Source organism: Etheostoma spectabile, unplaced genomic scaffold, assembly GCF_008692095.1.
Source record: "Etheostoma spectabile isolate EspeVRDwgs_2016 unplaced genomic scaffold, UIUC_Espe_1.0 scaffold00018306, whole genome shotgun sequence".
NCBI lineage: Eukaryota > Metazoa > Chordata > Actinopteri > Perciformes > Percidae > Etheostoma > Etheostoma spectabile.
In genome coordinates this window covers 3,063-20,012 of record NW_022604199.1, presented here as the reverse complement: position 1 = coordinate 20,012, position 16,950 = coordinate 3,063, and the positions used below count along the sequence as shown (strand labels likewise).

At 39.7% G+C, this 16,950-nt stretch overlaps 2 long non-coding RNA genes and 2 pseudogenes across 2 annotated transcripts; 2 read left to right on the top strand and 2 right to left on the bottom strand.

Moving 5' to 3' along the window:
* Positions 1-288: 288 nt before the first annotated feature.
* Positions 289-3,816, top strand: LOC116679984 (uncharacterized). Its single transcript, XR_004329613.1, has 2 exons — positions 289-397; positions 3,740-3,816. It is a non-coding gene; the product is annotated as an uncharacterized LOC116679984 (long non-coding RNA).
* A 1,271-nt stretch (positions 3,817-5,087) lies between these two features.
* LOC116679985 (uncharacterized) lies at positions 5,088-5,707 on the top strand. The gene is made up of 2 exons (XR_004329614.1): positions 5,088-5,145; positions 5,265-5,707. It is a non-coding gene; the product is annotated as an uncharacterized LOC116679985 (long non-coding RNA).
* A 354-nt stretch (positions 5,708-6,061) lies between these two features.
* On the bottom strand, positions 6,062-7,768 carry LOC116679983 (glutathione S-transferase-like; annotated as a pseudogene).
* An 800-nt stretch (positions 7,769-8,568) lies between these two features.
* Positions 8,569-16,626, bottom strand: LOC116679982 (serine/threonine-protein kinase ICK-like; annotated as a pseudogene).
* Between the last annotated feature and the right edge of the window lie 324 nt (positions 16,627-16,950).

Here is a 16,950-nt window from a genome sequence, read left to right as displayed (position 1 = left end):
TCAGTTTATTGAGGATAACAATTTGTACTAGAAGCCATGTTGATTTCCAGTGAATGTTAAATATAAAAGAGTTCCAATCAAATTTTCCCCCGTCCTCCTTTTGCTGTAGAAGTAATTCCTTATATGTAATAAGATATATATATATATATATTATATATATATATATATATATATTAGTTTTTAAATTGAGAACCAAAGAAATGAACCATCTTTCGAAATACTACATTCACTTCATAGACCCTTAATTTCGTCTATGATTCCCACCTTATCAAATGTCAACGAACACAGTCCGAATTAAATGGCGCATGCGTATTATGATTTGTAACAAGGAAGTGCAGTCACAGATTGAAGGTAACGTTTCTAGCTACGTGCTGCCGCTCATTTGTTTGGATTCGAGGTACGTGATATTTACCAAGACGAATTAAGTTACCGTAATGTGTATGATAATTTGACAACAAGGCGTACTTCGCATGCAGTAAATTGTACTAGAATATGCGTGCAGGTTTGTTTTTACGCTTCCCCTGTTGTCGTTTTATGTTTTAACCATAGACAGTTAAAGAAAAAAAGGTTTTAACCATTAAAGGTCTCACAGCGACACCTAGAGATCTTCTGGGTAGATCACACGGTTTAAAGTGACTGTGGGTTGATGCAACGGATATGGACATCATGGTCTTATCAGAAACCTGGTTAAAATCTACAATAACAGACAATATGATTGCTATTGATGGCTATAATATTTTCAGAGCAGATCGTTTAGGTAAAGGGGGCGGAGTTGCTATATATGTGAAATCAAAATGTTTAAGCTCAGTGACATTGTCAGTAAGTAGAGCCAAACAATTTGATCTACTGGCACTGAAAGTAAATTTATACAAGGACACACACCTGACTGTTGTTGGCTGTTACAGGCCACCCTCCGCTACAAAAGAAACTATTTCTTCTCTCTATGATGTACTACTTAACTTTAAGGACTCTGAAGTAATTCTAATGGGTGACCTTAACTGGGATTGGCTTTCCCCTGCCTCTGAGAATATTAAAGACCTATCTGACTCACTAAATTTCACACAACTTATTGACACCCCAACACGTATCAACCCGAGAGATCATAGCAAATCAACACTGTTGGACGTCATTCTTACAAACATGCCACATAAATACACATCGTCTGCTGTTTTTTGCAATGATGTCAGTGATCACTGTGCGATTGCTTGTATAAGAGACACAAAACTACCTAAACATAAACCTCGTTATGTTTTTAAAAGGTGTTTTAAAACTTTAAATGAACGAGCTTTTATTCATGATCTGTACAATTGTAATTTGGAAAGTGTCTGTCAGATACCTGATGTGGAACATGCCTGGGAATGTTTTCATAACGCCTTTTCAGCTATCTGTAATAAGCATGCTCCTGTAAAGAAATTTAGGATCAGCGGAAGGAATAACCCATGGTTTACTGAAGAGTTAGGTCATATGATCAGAGAAAGAAATGTTGCATGGGGAAAAGCTCAAGCCACAAATTCTATTGCTGACTGGACTGCTTTCAGAACTTTAAGAAATAAATGCACAAGCATGACCAGAAAAGCTAAATCAGATTACTATCTAAAAAATGTATCTGAAAACCTCAATAACCCCGGTAAATTCTGGAAGCAAATTAATTCTCTGTCTGATTCCAATTCTTCGTCTGCAGGTCTCCCACAACATATTTTTGTAGATTCAGTTGAAATTAAAAACAAAATTGACATAATTGGACACTAACAATCACTTTGTATCAGCTGGCTTTATCTTAAATGAGTCCAAATCAAGTTATCAGTGCTCCGACTCCAGCTCTGAAACAGCACCGGCAACCTTGGTTTTTAGACCCATTTTTAAAAAGGATGTTTGTATTGCTCTTAAAGCTATTGACCCAAAAAAATCAGCAGGACCAGACAACCTAGAACCTTTCTTATTAAAAGTTGCAGCTGAATTTATAGCTAAGCCTTTAGCATACATTTTTAATTGTAGTCTGCAGACAAATTCAATTCCTAAAATATGGAAAGCAGCAGCCTAGTGCTTCCTTTGTTAAAGGGTGGCGACCCTTCAGATCTTCACAATTATAGGCCAATTTCCAAACTCTCTATTCTTGCAAAAATTTTGGAAGCTCAAGTAAACTGTCAATTAAAAGACTACTTGGCAGAGCACAACATTCTAACTGATGTCCAGTCAGGTTTTAGAGCTGGACACAGCACTGTTACAGCAACTTTGCTACTATTAAATGACATCATAAATGCCTTGGACCAGAAGCAACACTGCGCTGCATTATTTGTGGATCTGTCCAAAGCATTTGACTCAGTTGACCATAAGCTATTACTAGATAGATTAATTAACATTGGCATAGGAAACACAGCTATTACTTGGTTCAAAAACTATCTTACAGAGCGAACACAATGTGTTTCTATAGATGGTCTTGAATCAGACTTTTTAGAAATTTCTATGGGTGTTCCTCAAGGTTCGATTTTAGCCCCCATTTTATTTTCTATATTCATAAATAACATTGGAAAGGACGTGCGAACTGCTAAACTGCACCTTTATGCAGATGATACTGTGATATATTCAGTTGCCTCTTCACTGAATCAAGCCATGCATGACCTTCAGTTGGCCTTTGAACAGCTTCAAGTTTCTCTACATGGCCTTAAGTTAGTGCTAAATACTAAGAAAACCAAATTTATGACGTTTTCAAGGGCTCGTTCCCAATCCCCAGATAATATAACTATTAACACATTAAGTGGAGACTTAATTGAAAATGTTTCATCATATAAGTATTTAGGTTTTTGGCTGGACAACAAACTTTCTTTTAAAGTTCATGTTGAAAAACTTGTAAAAAAGCTTGACACTAAGGCTGGTGTTTTATTTTAGAAATAAAACTTGTTTTAACATGTCAGCCAGAAAAACACTTGTTCAGGCTACTATTTTTAGTGTTTCGGACTATGTCGATGTTGTCCACATGCATGCTGCCTCTAGTACTCTCCACCTGTTAGATTCTGTTTACCATAGTGCTCTGCGCTTCTTAACTAACTCTTATTCCCGTACTCATCATTGTACGCTGTATGAACTGGTAGGCTGGCCTTCACTGAGTCTACGTAGACAACTTCATTTTTATATTTTCTATACAGGCCATGTTGGGTAAACTGCCGGCATATTTATGTAATCCTCAAGCTAAATTCCAGCCATTTTCATCTCCGTTCCACCAGGTGGCGCTCTTACCAGGTTCCAAGGGTTTTTACTGAGCTGGGGAAGAAAGCCTTCTCTTACTTTGCTCCATGGTCTTGGAATAATTTGCAAAACTTGCTCCATTTAAATAATCTAGTCCCATTGAATGAATTTAAGGCCATGTTAAAATGTCATGTAATTCAAAAATGTAACTGCCCTATGTGACCTGTCCTTTCCTCTATGTGAGATTTTGTCTGTGCTGTATTTGTTTAAATTGTAACTGGTGTGCCGTCTTGGCCAGGTCTCCCTCGAAAAAGAGATTTCAATCTCAAGGGACTTCCTGGTTAAATAAAGGTAAATAAAAAAAAGTACTACAATACAAGTATTGTGGTAAAGTGTTTACAGCTAAGCTGCTCATTTGTGGGAACTAAATTGATTTAAGATTTGCTTCACTTAAGAATTGAATTATGTTAGAATACAGTCTGTTTTTTGGTCAGCTTTGCTATTTAGCATGAATAGCAAACATACCTGACACGCTGTGCTTACCTTCTGTTTACAGCTTTGTGATGGCAGTGGACTGGATTGGATTTGGCTATGCTGCAGCCATTGCCATTGGAGGATTTATTGGATACAAGAGAAAGGTTGAAAGATATTTTTTTGAAAGTCTTGGCTCTCTATCCTCTTCTGTTGAACCTACCCTCTGTGATCTTGGTGTTTTCATGGCCCTGGCTTTGAGTCTTGACCTGCATGTAAATTGTTTGGTTAGCTCCAGCTTCTACCAGCTGAGGAACAAAGCTAAACTCAGGTCCGTTGTGTCCACAGCTGAGTTGGAATGGATTATTTATGCATTTTGTTATTTTTATATATTGCACATTCTTTATATTGCACATACTTACATTTATACTGTTTCTCTCTTTACTTTCTTTACTTTTTCCGGGGCCTTGCAACAAAATCTTGCTCAACTGTATATGAATGTGCAGTTGAATGACAATAAAGTCTGTCAAAGTCTTAAGTCTAAGTCCCTCCTGTCTTACTGCAATTCTCTTATCACCTGCCTTAGGAAGACTTCCATGTATTGCCTAGATGAAGACGAGTGCTGCTTTTGAACAAGTCCTCCAAAATGTTAGACTAGGTAACTGGAAGAGCGTCTGCAGCCCTACATCAGCAGGTCTGCGAGGTCCTCTGATCAGGGATTGTTGGTGGTTCCTTGCTGTTTGTGCCAATCACGATTTTTTGTGGTTTGAATCCTATCGTGTACTGGTTTGACCTCCTGTGAGTTGATACTGAAATCAGTGGCGAGCTTGGAGAACAAAGTGACACGATGCAGTTCACAATGTTCTCAAGGTTTAATAAAACACACAAGGATGTATACACTTCCTAACAATCGCTCCGTTTATCTAGATGACGTGAGAGTAGATAGAGAAGAAAGAGTCCTCGGGGGAGAGGAGGATGATTGGTTCAAGGTTGGTTCACGCAGATACATCTTCGAGAAGGAAAACAGTTACAATTTATGACACAAATTGATGCTTTGTTCAGAGTTTTCACAGAATGGAATACATATCCACAGCACTACTCTAGGCTCAAGATAAAAAGAAATACTGTGCTTTTGAGGTTACGAAATGAACGAAATTCCGTTCATGTTGTGCACCCTGATTCTCATCATGTGTCTCTGTGTCATGTAGGCAGCGTGATGTCCCTGATGGCTGGTTTAGTTTTTGGTTGGTTCGCTGCTTATGGTGCATACAACACTCTAATGACCCCAAAGACATCAAGGTCTTATTAAGTGAGTGTGGCTAAGATCATCCAATCCTATATATCTAGATTTTCAGCAGTTCATGAGTCAGCAAATTGGTATTGTCATGGTGTGTTCTTTCTTTCAGTTACCTCGGAGTCCTCCATTCGTGATGGGACGAGATACAAGAAATCTGGAAAAGTCCTGCCTGCTGGCATCATGTCAGGGCTAAGGTCAGAGTTGAACTTGCTCAACATACAATAAAGTTTATCGAGGAGATATTGTGAAATGATCTAACGGGTTATAGCACACTTGTTTTATTACATTCTGATTTGCTGTGTCTTTCTTACAGTTTGTTGATGGTGTTTCGACTGTTACTACTCCTCATGGTGTGACTGGAGGAATAACAGTGTCCAGACTGAGGGCTCTCATCGAACAAGCCTTGTTTTAAAGGAGACGGCATTCCCAGTTACCGCGCGAGAACGAGCCCTCTCGGTTGTGTGGGCACTTAACTTTCATGTGACCAGCAGCTTTGCAACAGCTACCAGTGTGTTTAACAGATTAAATATTAACTTCTAATCTTATTCCAGTAAATCTGTTCTTAATAAATACATGTTTTGATTTTGTATACAAGCATGTGCATGAATGTCAATTTAATGATTTGAGACTAACAATTATGTACATGAGTTTTTTGGGTGCAATTGTTTGTGCTGGCACGGCGGTTACTGTATACACTACAACTTCAGTTTTTGCAGGCTGCTACTATCAATGTTAGTAATGTTAATTTTAAATTACTGAAGAAATAGGCCAAGTTTAAAAAAAACATGTGCATCATTGACGGTTGACATGTGCTACTGTTTGTTGTTACCTTTAAAAATTAGGTGAATGTTTGATTTTTTGTAATAATAGGCAAACTATAAAAACAGATATGATCCTTATGCTTTTTCTTTTTACGGGTGGAGATAATCCAAGTTCTGTCACTGAAATCACACAAAACAAAAACAAAGCAGCTTCTCAAAGTTTTCGTCAAGAGGAACATTTTATTTAGTTGAAAACCACCTGACATGCTTTTTGATAGCACTAATTACCCCAACATAAACCATAATCACCGCAATATAAACCAGCAACTATAGTTGATCCACATTGAATAACTCCTCCACTTCCCATGTAGGAATGTAGGGATCAGTTTATAACAGTGGAATTTTGATTTTGAACACCTCCATGATGGTCTTCACATAGGTTTCATCTGGCTGTGGCTTTCTCTTGCTGCCTGGCAGCAGGAACCTGTTGATGGCAGGAATCTGGGTCATCCTACCCTGGAAAGCCTGGAGAAAACCAAGTTATCCTTACACAGAGCACTCATTATCAGTGTGTATTTTTCTTATGATTACTAACAGTATACTGGGATTTCATAGGAACACGTCACATCTTTTTATGTTTTTGTTCCTTTGTATAACCCAACTTATACAGTATGCCACCTTTACACATTTACCTTGACGTTGGGAAACTCGGCAAGGATTTCAGGAAATTTCTCCCCAACATCAGGGTGCATTCAAGCAGTTGCACGTCTGCACAGCTTAGCTTACCTCCCACCAGGTATATGGGCCCAGACAGCGCCTGGAATGTTTGTCAAAGACATACAAATATATTGTTTAGTAGTTATCATATCATATTTATTCATCAACAAGTCCATTTTACATCTAGTGGTTTTTAAACAAGATGTATCAGTTATTAATACCCACATTCATGTAATATGCAAAGATTGGTAGCATTTCAGGTACTTTTCAAACACAGGAGTAGCGGTCCTTTGCTTTACTTTTATGGCTTCCAGTTTTGGATCTGCTTGGAAGGGCAATATCATTATCATTTCCATGAGTCAAATATCCCCTCAGAGTACATGTCGATCCTGAGGGAAAACACATAGCCTACTGTGACGCGTTCATCCACAAAATCACAGTCATGTAAGACACTTAATAGAATACATAAATAAATGGATCATACATGACACGGTCTTTGAGATCTTTTCCATGAAGATTGTACTTCTCTGCGATGTATTTCAAGATGGCTTTGGTCTGAACAAGCTTCATGCCATCGATTTCCACCATAGGAACCTGTTGAAACATGAGAGCTCCATCTGCAGAGGAAACACGGCAGCAGGTCATGCAGAGCGCCACACCCAAGTGGTAAAACGTTAATTTAATGATTATCAGGTCACAATGTTACGTGAAGATCTTCCCCTCACAATGTCCGTCTCACCCAGGTTGCATCATGGGTTGACGTTAACAGGTAAACAAATTGAAAAAGTAAACGTGTTGGAAACAGGTCAGAGAAAGTTTATTTGAGCTTTCAAAACACCTTTTTGAAAACCAACTTACCACTCAGGAGTTTTTCATACTGCTCACGAGTTGTCAAATAGATCTCATCAAACTGTGAACACGAGATGACATAACGGATTTATAGAACACATTCAAGAGGCTTAAGGGTCTTTAAAAGACAGCCAAGCTTCAGATTAATATGACCACACCCATCCCTTACCTCGACCTCGGCAACTGTCAAAAGCCAACGAATTGACTCCATTTTCCCTCTCCCATTGAAGTAGTGCAGCACAACTTTCCCAGCCATGGTTATAGTATTTTTGAAAGGTAACGTTAACGTTAACTCTCTAAAATTAAAAAAGAGACAGATTATATAGCACATATTACTGAATGCAAATGGACGTTACGTTGTCAATAATATTTAATAATAATATTTCTTTAATGTCATACATACCGTCCGAGCTGCTGACGAGTAATCAGTTGGAAGTGAACAGACGTACCTTTAAAAGTATGAAGAAGAGGAAGCATCCAGTCTCTGATTGGTTAGTTCTGGCCAATAAAAACATGTCTAATTAACATGTTGCCGCAAGACAACCTGGGAAAAATACTCACTGACCGTATTTTTTAAAATAATTTTGAAGTGTTGAGTTCGAAGTATCAACGTAGTTTACGGTTATAAATATGACTTTGGTTCGTACGTGGTCCACTATGTAACATAAACGTTGCGTTGATACTTGACACCGTGATAGTTAAGGGTTGAATGGTACTGCGTTATATAAACTCCACGCCCCTCTTAGACTGTTTGGATGTGAGGGCGATCTGGCTGCGACATCTGTCACCCCATTGATCGCTAGGGTTTATTCGGCTGATCTGGCTGGCTAGGCGGGTGTCCCCTTCCTCCCTCACCGCTCCATGTGTGTCCCCCCCGAAGCCCCGCGCTCGGTGGAAGAGGCCATGGCTAGGACGATGGTTCTCCCGGCGGACGTTCATCCTTCGGTGTACCAGTAGCTACGCTCCCCTGCTAGAACCTCCAAACAAGCTCAAGGCCCATTTGTAGGAGAAACGTAGGGAAGTTAAGCTCCAAAGCACATCCAAATGAGGCACTGCACGTGGCAGTCTGCCTTTCTTTTTTCCAATTTAAGTGTAATTGTGTTTGATATAAATATAAATGTTTCCTTATTTCCCCTCCACCGGTGACGGATTAATCTCTAGCAGGTTAATCTAGCTGGCCAGCATGTGGTACATGCATTGCATGGGTTGATGTGCAGAAAAATAAGTAATCTTTTTTTTTCTTCAATTTCAATTTCAAGTGTTTCATAAAAAAAGTACACAAGTTGAACATTTGGCACCCAGTCAAAGTTTAATAATACTCAATAACTGGCAATTTAATAATCACACTCACTTTGGCCAAAGGGGTAAAAAGTGTTAACTCTCAGATTTGTGGACTAGCATTGTATCTATTTTACTGATATCAAAGCACAGCCTTGAATTTAATTAAAAACATATAATGCACAAATAATAGTTAACTGACAAGTTGACCATCATAAAACAAAAAACGACTTTAATGTCCAGAGGCAAATAATTAGTTGTAGCCAAAAACAAAAAACACTAGTCACAGTGAAGGTTTTAATAAAATTATAATATGCATATTATGTATACAGGTTGGTGAACATTAAGTGATACATCTGATACAAAACTGAAGTTGTAACCTCTGTAGTACAGTAGTTATGTTGCAGAAATACAAAAAAATACTGGTTTTGGCCAGTTTCATTTAAATATACTCATAAGATATTTTACAACTCACAACACCCATAGTACACATAATGAAAAACAAATTTATTGCTGTGTAAGATGTATGTACATATTCTGATTATAAAACAACTAGGCCTACTCTTTGGAGGTGAAAGAGTTCTTAGGAGCACAGATCAGAGCTCCAGGCAGGGCACTAGCGGTGTCCATATTTGGCAGACCAGTCTGTTCGGCCGTGGATAGGCTGTACCGGTGGGTGAGGCAGCAGACCAGGGGTGCTCTTGTTAGCCAACGGCATGTTGGTAGAGGTGTTCATCGGACTCCGGCCAGACTGCCATGTTGCATAACCTAAAATAGCATCACAACAGATAGCATCACAAAGTTTTTTTTAAAAAGGCTTTGTTAAAGGCTGGGCACTATAAAAGTTTATATAAGTTAACATATAAATAGTTGAAGATTATAGAAAGTTTAAGCTCTGAAATTCATCCTCACTTGATGCTGTTGATTCCACTGAAGGACCCTGGCGCCCTCTGTGACCGGCAGAACCAATGTCTTTTTTGTAAAACGAGGGCATGTATCCACCTGGGATTGTATTTGTACCTGATAGTTTGAAATAAAAAAACAACAACAAAAGACCCATTCATTTGAACCTAGTGATGCCAAAAAATTGCAAAGATTACAGTGAAGTTGAAAGATGTCCTGGGACAGTACCGTGAGCGCCTCTGCTTGGCAGAGTCCCTCCAAATGGAATACTACTGTTGCCCCAAAGATGGCTTCCAGTCGAGTCTTTACTGGCATTTATGGCCACGTTCTTCTTTGTGCCAATGCCTGAAAGACACAGTAAGAGATTAAAAGATACATTTTTTTAGGATATAGATAAACACAAGTCAAAGTCAGAAAAAAGAAGGACCGAGGGAAAAAACTGTTGCATTTTAGTTCTGGTCAGGTTCATGTTCACACAAGCTGTAAAAAAATATGGTGAATGTCATTCTGCACTTTACTGTACCTAATGTGTTTATTTATGTTCTTTGTTGTCACAAAAAAGAAACAACTGATCATGAGCATTGTTAGTCCTGGCATTGTAACTCCTTTGCACTTTGACTGATCGGGAAAAATCTGATGTGAAAATGTGCTGACATGCCTATGTGTTACCATCGTTAATGAGGATTTGCATTTAAATACACGGTACATTGCATATAAAGATCGCCCATGAGATTACTTTCTTGACAGTTCATAGCCAAAAGATGGATTTATTTGTAGTTTAGCTTTTTACATTTTTTTCACATCTAGTCTTCCAAAATCCTGTGGTTGATCTGATGTTCAACCACAGTCAAACTGAACCAGGTTAGGTGTGAAAGCACCTGTAGACACGGATGGTTTAGATTTAATCGATTAAAGACTACCCTCAGTCCTACTAACATCTACTTTACTCAAGAGAAGTCTTACGTATATTACCAGGTAAATATCTTGACTGCTTCAAGTAATGTTGTTTGGCAGAAGCAGTTCTCAGTGGCTCCTGGTAGGCTGTACTCTTGTTCAGGTTTAAAGGTGCATCTTCCTTTTCACGGGGTCGACTGAAATCCAGAACATTTCCATATCTGAAAGACAGAGGCATTCAACGAGACAGATGTAGTGTGAGTTACCTCCTTGTATTAATAGTGATGTGGCCAGTGGCCCTTTGCTGCATGGCATCCCCCCCCCTTTATCTCTCCCCGTTCATGTCTTCTGCTGTCCTGTCAAGATAAAGGCTGGAAATGCCCAAAAAATAATCTTAAAGTGCAGATGGCACTAATTCTGCTCTTGCTAAAAAAAAAATACCATATGATGAGTATGATGATTGTAGCCTCACCTGCTCAGTGTGTCTTCGCCCTGCCTCGACTTGTCTGTGGAGAAGTTACTTTTTCAAGAATACTTATGGATGTCAGTTCGGTTTCCTCGTATTCGTCCCAGTCTTCTCCTTTAAGGTGCCCTGTGCCGTGGCCCCAGCGCCGCCGCCCTCCTTTAGGTTTCAACTGATAGCTCAGCAGGTTTGCTTTTTCTGACTCCTGTCTTGTTTGCTAAAAGAACAACATCAAACATGCATGTGAGGAACAATTCTTTTTTTTCAAAGAAACTTATTCTGGCTGTCAGCCTCCCTTTGATGGAACCAATCAACAAAGTAAAGACCAGCAAAGTAAGGAACCACTTGATGTAAACAGTAGATTAAATGTTTACACCAATCAGCCATTTTTATTGATGTATAGCAGGCCAGGTTCATAGCCCAAGTTTGACATCTACATTTACACTACCGGTTGTAAGCTTGGGGTTACTTAGAAATTTCCATTGCACTCCGTTATACAGACAGAATACCAGCTGAGATTAGTTGTATTGTTTTTTTTAACCAGGGAAGAAGTTTTCAGATTACATTATGTATTTACATAATTGCAAAAGGGTTCTCCAATTGTTTTAAATGATACCAGATTAGTAAACAGAATGTGCCTTTGGAACATTGGAGGAATGGTTGCTGATTATGGGCAATGTAGATATTGCATTAAAGATCAGCCACCCACTCAGATCAGCTGGTATTCTGTCTATAATGGAGTGGAATGGTAAAATGTGTAAGTGACCTCAAACATATGACTGGTAGTGTATATGTAAAGGCTTCATTCATTTATCATCCACTGGAAGACATAAAGAGGGAATATTTGCAATTCAGGAGAACAGTTACAGATACTGCACATGCACCCGCGCGCACGCACGACACACAGACACGCACGCACACGCACACACACACACACACACACACAGACACACACATGTTTCATGTCTCACTTTGCTCTGGAGACTCTTATCAACAATATAAGGTAGACGGCTCTGTGGAGTTCCTCCGGTCTGTTCCTGCTTCAGGGTGTGCTTCGGTTGCTGCTCTCGCACCAGCTCTGTGTGCCGTTGGTAAACTGCCGCCTGGGCAGCTGCAGATACAGGGAGGGCTGGATCTGCTGGAGAGGCCTGGGGGGGGAGCAGTGTTGGTTGGGAGGTGGTGGCTGGGAGGGAGGCACAGGCTTAAGCAGCAGGGGTTGCTGCTGCAGCGTCTGTTGTGACTGTAAACGAGCTGCGGCGGCACAAGGCCTGGCTGAGGTCTGCCCTGCTCCAGGATCTGCTGAGGTGTGCCCAAAGCCTGGCCCACGTGGAAGTATGGGTACCTGAGAGCCTGAAAAGACACCAAGATTTGAACAAAACAACATCAGCCTTCATTCTGTATGTTCAGCTATGAGGAGGTCAGAAAGTGTAGGCCAGACACTACCTGGGCAGAAGCTGGTCTCTTCTTGGGATCCCACTGGAGCAGGTCTGTCATCAGATGAATGGCTTCAGCACTGGCATTTGGGATCAGTGTCTTTAGATTACTGGGAACACACTGAGGCCAACGGAAATTCATAGCATTTGCAAGATGGTATGCCTCCGGCCAATCATTCTAAAGGGAGAATACACAGGCCATCTTATAATTTAACAAATAAAAAAATCTGTTTTTATTCAACATAACAGTAGTAGCAGAATGATAACTAAGAAAACTTTTAAAGGGTGATTTTTAACATAGGTCAAACACCCTGTCTGCACAGGTCTAACAAGGAATGGCAAATACAGTGCTCTTTTAATTCTGCTGTACACGTTTGGAAAACGTTACCTTCTTTGGCGTACCCAAGACTTGGCAAACTTTGAATATGGTATCTACTTCACTGGAGCCTGGGAAAAGAGGCCTGAGGGTATAAAGCTCTGCCATGATGCAGCCAATTGCCCACTGGTCTATGGGTGAACTGTAGGATGTGGATCTGAGGAGCACTTCAGGGGCTCTGTACCTGGTCCAAAAAGAGAGGGTACTCAGACTTAAGTGTGCTGAACTATTAAACACAGTGCATCATGTTTACTCTTAAACTTACCATCTGGTCGAGACATAGTCTGTGTATGGTGGCCGTGACCTGATTTCACGGGCTAGCCCAAAGTCAGCTATTTTCACCAGCTCTGGGCCCATGCACAGAAGATTCTCAGGTTTCATGTCCCTGTGAAAGAACCCTAACCAAAGACACATTGCATGACCACCTTGACTCAAATGGTACAAAATGTCAAAAAGTGACACATTTAATTTAGAATCCTGGAGTCGTAAACAGACGTACCATGTTTATGAATGAACGCTAGCCCCTGTAGTATCTGAAACATAATATTTCTTACAGCAGATTCAGGAAACAATCGAGTCCTGCAGCAAGAACCAAACAGTTAGAAAACTCCAACGGCTAAGAAACTATAAGCATTTATAAAATTTTGTTTTAAATGTGGCATTCACAATGCCATAAGTAACAACTATACGCACCTGTCTTTCATTAGCTGATATAGATTTCCTTCATGTACTCAAATATGAAGTACAAGTGATCATTTTCTCGAATGACCTCCTTAAGTTTGATCACATTGGCATGGTTGAGTTTCTTTAAGGACTGAAAGAGTAAAGGAAAACCGATAATGAAAGAATACTGTGGACTACATTAACGAAAAATGTGTATGAGAAATTAAAAGAAAGTCAATCTAACCATGCTGGACAAAACACACAGGTCACTGCAGCACATTCAAAAGCACGCCCTACAACTATGAAACAAAACCTTCATGTTTAAACATGGATAGTGTGAGAACACAATGGAGTTTGGGGGTAAATGCTACAAAGGTGGGATTTATACTTACAATTTGGAAAGCAAAAATAGAAAGCAGGATGGGGAAAAAAAAAAAAAACTTTTCCCATGCACTGGGATGATAAAGGTTTAACCATGCTAACTTTTAGTAAGGGGGGTAAAGCTGTAATGGGATTTGAGATTGTATGGTGTGACATGCTGTAATTATGATCCAATTAGCAGGACTAAAGACCAGTGTGTTCTACACATGTTTTGCTGCGTTAAGGTCAAGCTCTAGGAAAGAAAGGGGTGTGTAGGCCAGGGATGGAAACCAGAGCTCAAAACCAACAGCACACAAGAATCACCTGCAACTCTTAGAGCTGGTGTGTGACTTTGAGCTGTGAGGGAATTTAGACAGTAACATACTGAATTGGTGTGAAAACAAAACATATTTGAAATATATAGTATATTAAAAATGTATAAATAGTATATTAAAAATGTCATCAAGTTATTATAAAGTTTATTCTACAAAAAAAGTGAAAAAATCAACCCAACCAGAAAGTAACAGGGTGTGGCACTGAAATACTGCCTATCCGGTCTCTGTAGGATCAAAACAGCTGGCGTGTGTAACATTTAGCATTACATGCCATATTCATTTGATGTTTGAGATATGAAGATATTTACGAAAAGGCTCAGTAAAAGAGGCCCACATCTTGTGGAGGAAATGTCAGAGAAATTATTACCTAAATTCAGCATTTACTATAGCTGTTCCCCTCCCCAACAACATTGTTTTAAGGATTAGCGAGTAACACAGCATAGCATGTTGATTTTCACATCCAAAATTGGAGAATGAAACCAAAAACTCCATTTGATGTTTGTGGAGCTTTGATAACAACATTGAAATACCAAGTCAATAAGGGATCAGTTGCAGCAAATGCGTACGACAGTTCATTAAAATGGGCACATACTATTTAACATCGACTTGATCAGTAAATATGGACCATTCTCTTCCAAATCAAGGATGCAACCACACCTCTAAATTGCTTAAATTATATATTGATGTAAAAAAAGGGGGATTTTGGGTTGATTTTTCCATAATTCTGCTTTGCTTTTCAAATGTGTGGAAGTAATGTAGTAAAGATAAACTCACCTTGACTTCACGAAGATTCATGCATTCTTCCCAGGAGTAGAATTTTCTTTTCATTCTGAAAAACATTTCTCCTATTAACTAACGTGTTTGGAAATTATATCAAATTGCAAACGCACACAATTGTCTAGATACTCACTTCTTTATGGCAACTAGCTCTCCTGACTCTAGACTGCGCCCGAGGATGACTGAGCCATAGGTGCCATCCCCGAGCTGTCTGATGTTAGTGTATCTATTCATTATGCTTCTCCTTCCATTGCATCCAGGGCGAGATAATAATTGGGTGGAAAATAGAGATGTATTTGCTGTCTGCTGCTGAATGCAACCAGATTTTCCTGTGACAACAGCAGAAGACCATGGGCAGAGTTGGAGGACTCATGGTGTCATGGACGTGCCACCTTCTAGCTGAAAAAGACAGAGTTGAACAAAAAACATATGTTAATTAATTAGCTGTAAGAAGTGCAACGCACATGGCCCATTACAAGCCAAGTAGGACATAAACTTGGCCAACTGACCACAAGCTAACTACCATGTGGGACATTTCATGGTTGGGAAACACGGTATATGATGGAGACACTGTTTCTAAACTATGTTAAAACAAATCTCTGACAACAATGGATTGAAATTCTTGGTATGCATTAGCCACAATATATGCCAATATATCAGTATCATCTCATACTGTATATCTTTTAACAGTGGTGAAGTTCAAGTGTTAAATGGACTGCCTCACTACATTTAAGTGTACTGTAAGCTACTACATACAATGGATACTATGCAAACTGTGCAGTTAGATGTTGTATTGAGCAGACGGGCTCCATTCATTCTCCCAATCCTTGCTATGTCTGCTGATTAATTAAGAAGCACAATTCTCCTGGTTTCCAGTATCACCGTTTTATCTGCCTGCAACATTATTAGGAAAAACCTGTACTAGGTTCTCCAGTCAGAGCCCTTGATCAATGCACTGGCTCAGATCTGGAGTTGGTCCCTGGGCGCTGTAAATGGATTCCCACTGCTCCCTTGAGGGATGGGTTAATTGCAGAGAGTGGAATTCGCAACATGTATGTGTATGTGACAGTAAAGTACCTTTATCCTTATATTACGGATTTGGGACAGGGCATCCCTGTTTGGTATACTATAGAAACTAAACACGAAAAATGTGTTGTGCTATGGTTACTACACTTGGATGTTTGAGCTTCTATGCGCTCAACTTAAATCTGAGTTTCAGGCAATTTTTTTTTTACCGATGTAATTACCCTTTTTGAGGAAGAAAAAAACTATTTCAGACGAAAATTATACGTCTGGTTAACTTTAAGTGTTGACTGGCAAGTGAAACAGTGTGCTATAGGTGTGTCAAATATATGCATTTCGATAAGGATGAGAATTGCCGAAGTGATCCTTTGAGTAATGTTAGCTAGTCCACGATCGTAATCAGAAATCATCTCTCAGCATAACGGTAACAAACGTGGTCCAGTCGGGGTCCAGTTAACGCTAGCTTGTGATGCTGTGTGGTCATGCTGACAACATCATCGCAGATAGCGCTACGGGGAATAAAAACTGGCCTGTATGGACTGAATGATCTCCCAGTTTAAAACAAAACGAGAAGCAGCAGACAACACTTACCATCCGCATGTCAAATCGACAACACATAACCGGGCATTAGCTGGTAACGTTAGTCAATCATTAGTTACTAGTCGATGTTCAACAAAAGGCTCAACGGACTAATCAGTTGATGACACCGTTATAAGACAGATAACCACATCCAGTGTGTCCAACGCACAACATAAAAACATTTCATCGAGGCCCTCTTCGTCATACAGCTCATCGTAATCTCGCGTTGCTGTAAAACAGTTTGCGGTCAAACAAATCACAGCTCACCTCCGACTGCAAAGATGCTGTCGATACAAAACGAGATGGACCACGTCACTGCGTCCCGTTCGCCAACCTCTGCACACCTTTAATGCCTGCAGCATAAAGATGAAGACTATTTAAAGATTTTTCTTTTCTTTTTCCCCCTCTTTTGCTTCTTTTAGTCTGCACTTTGTTCATGCAGACAGAAACCGAACGTTACAGTACCACGCTGCAAACAGGCGACATAAAATAAATACAAGTCAATGATTCCCAAACTCATAGTAATCTTAATGCACAGCCGTGAGACGTAAACGCCATTAAAAGTATAGTTCATAACACTGAAATGAT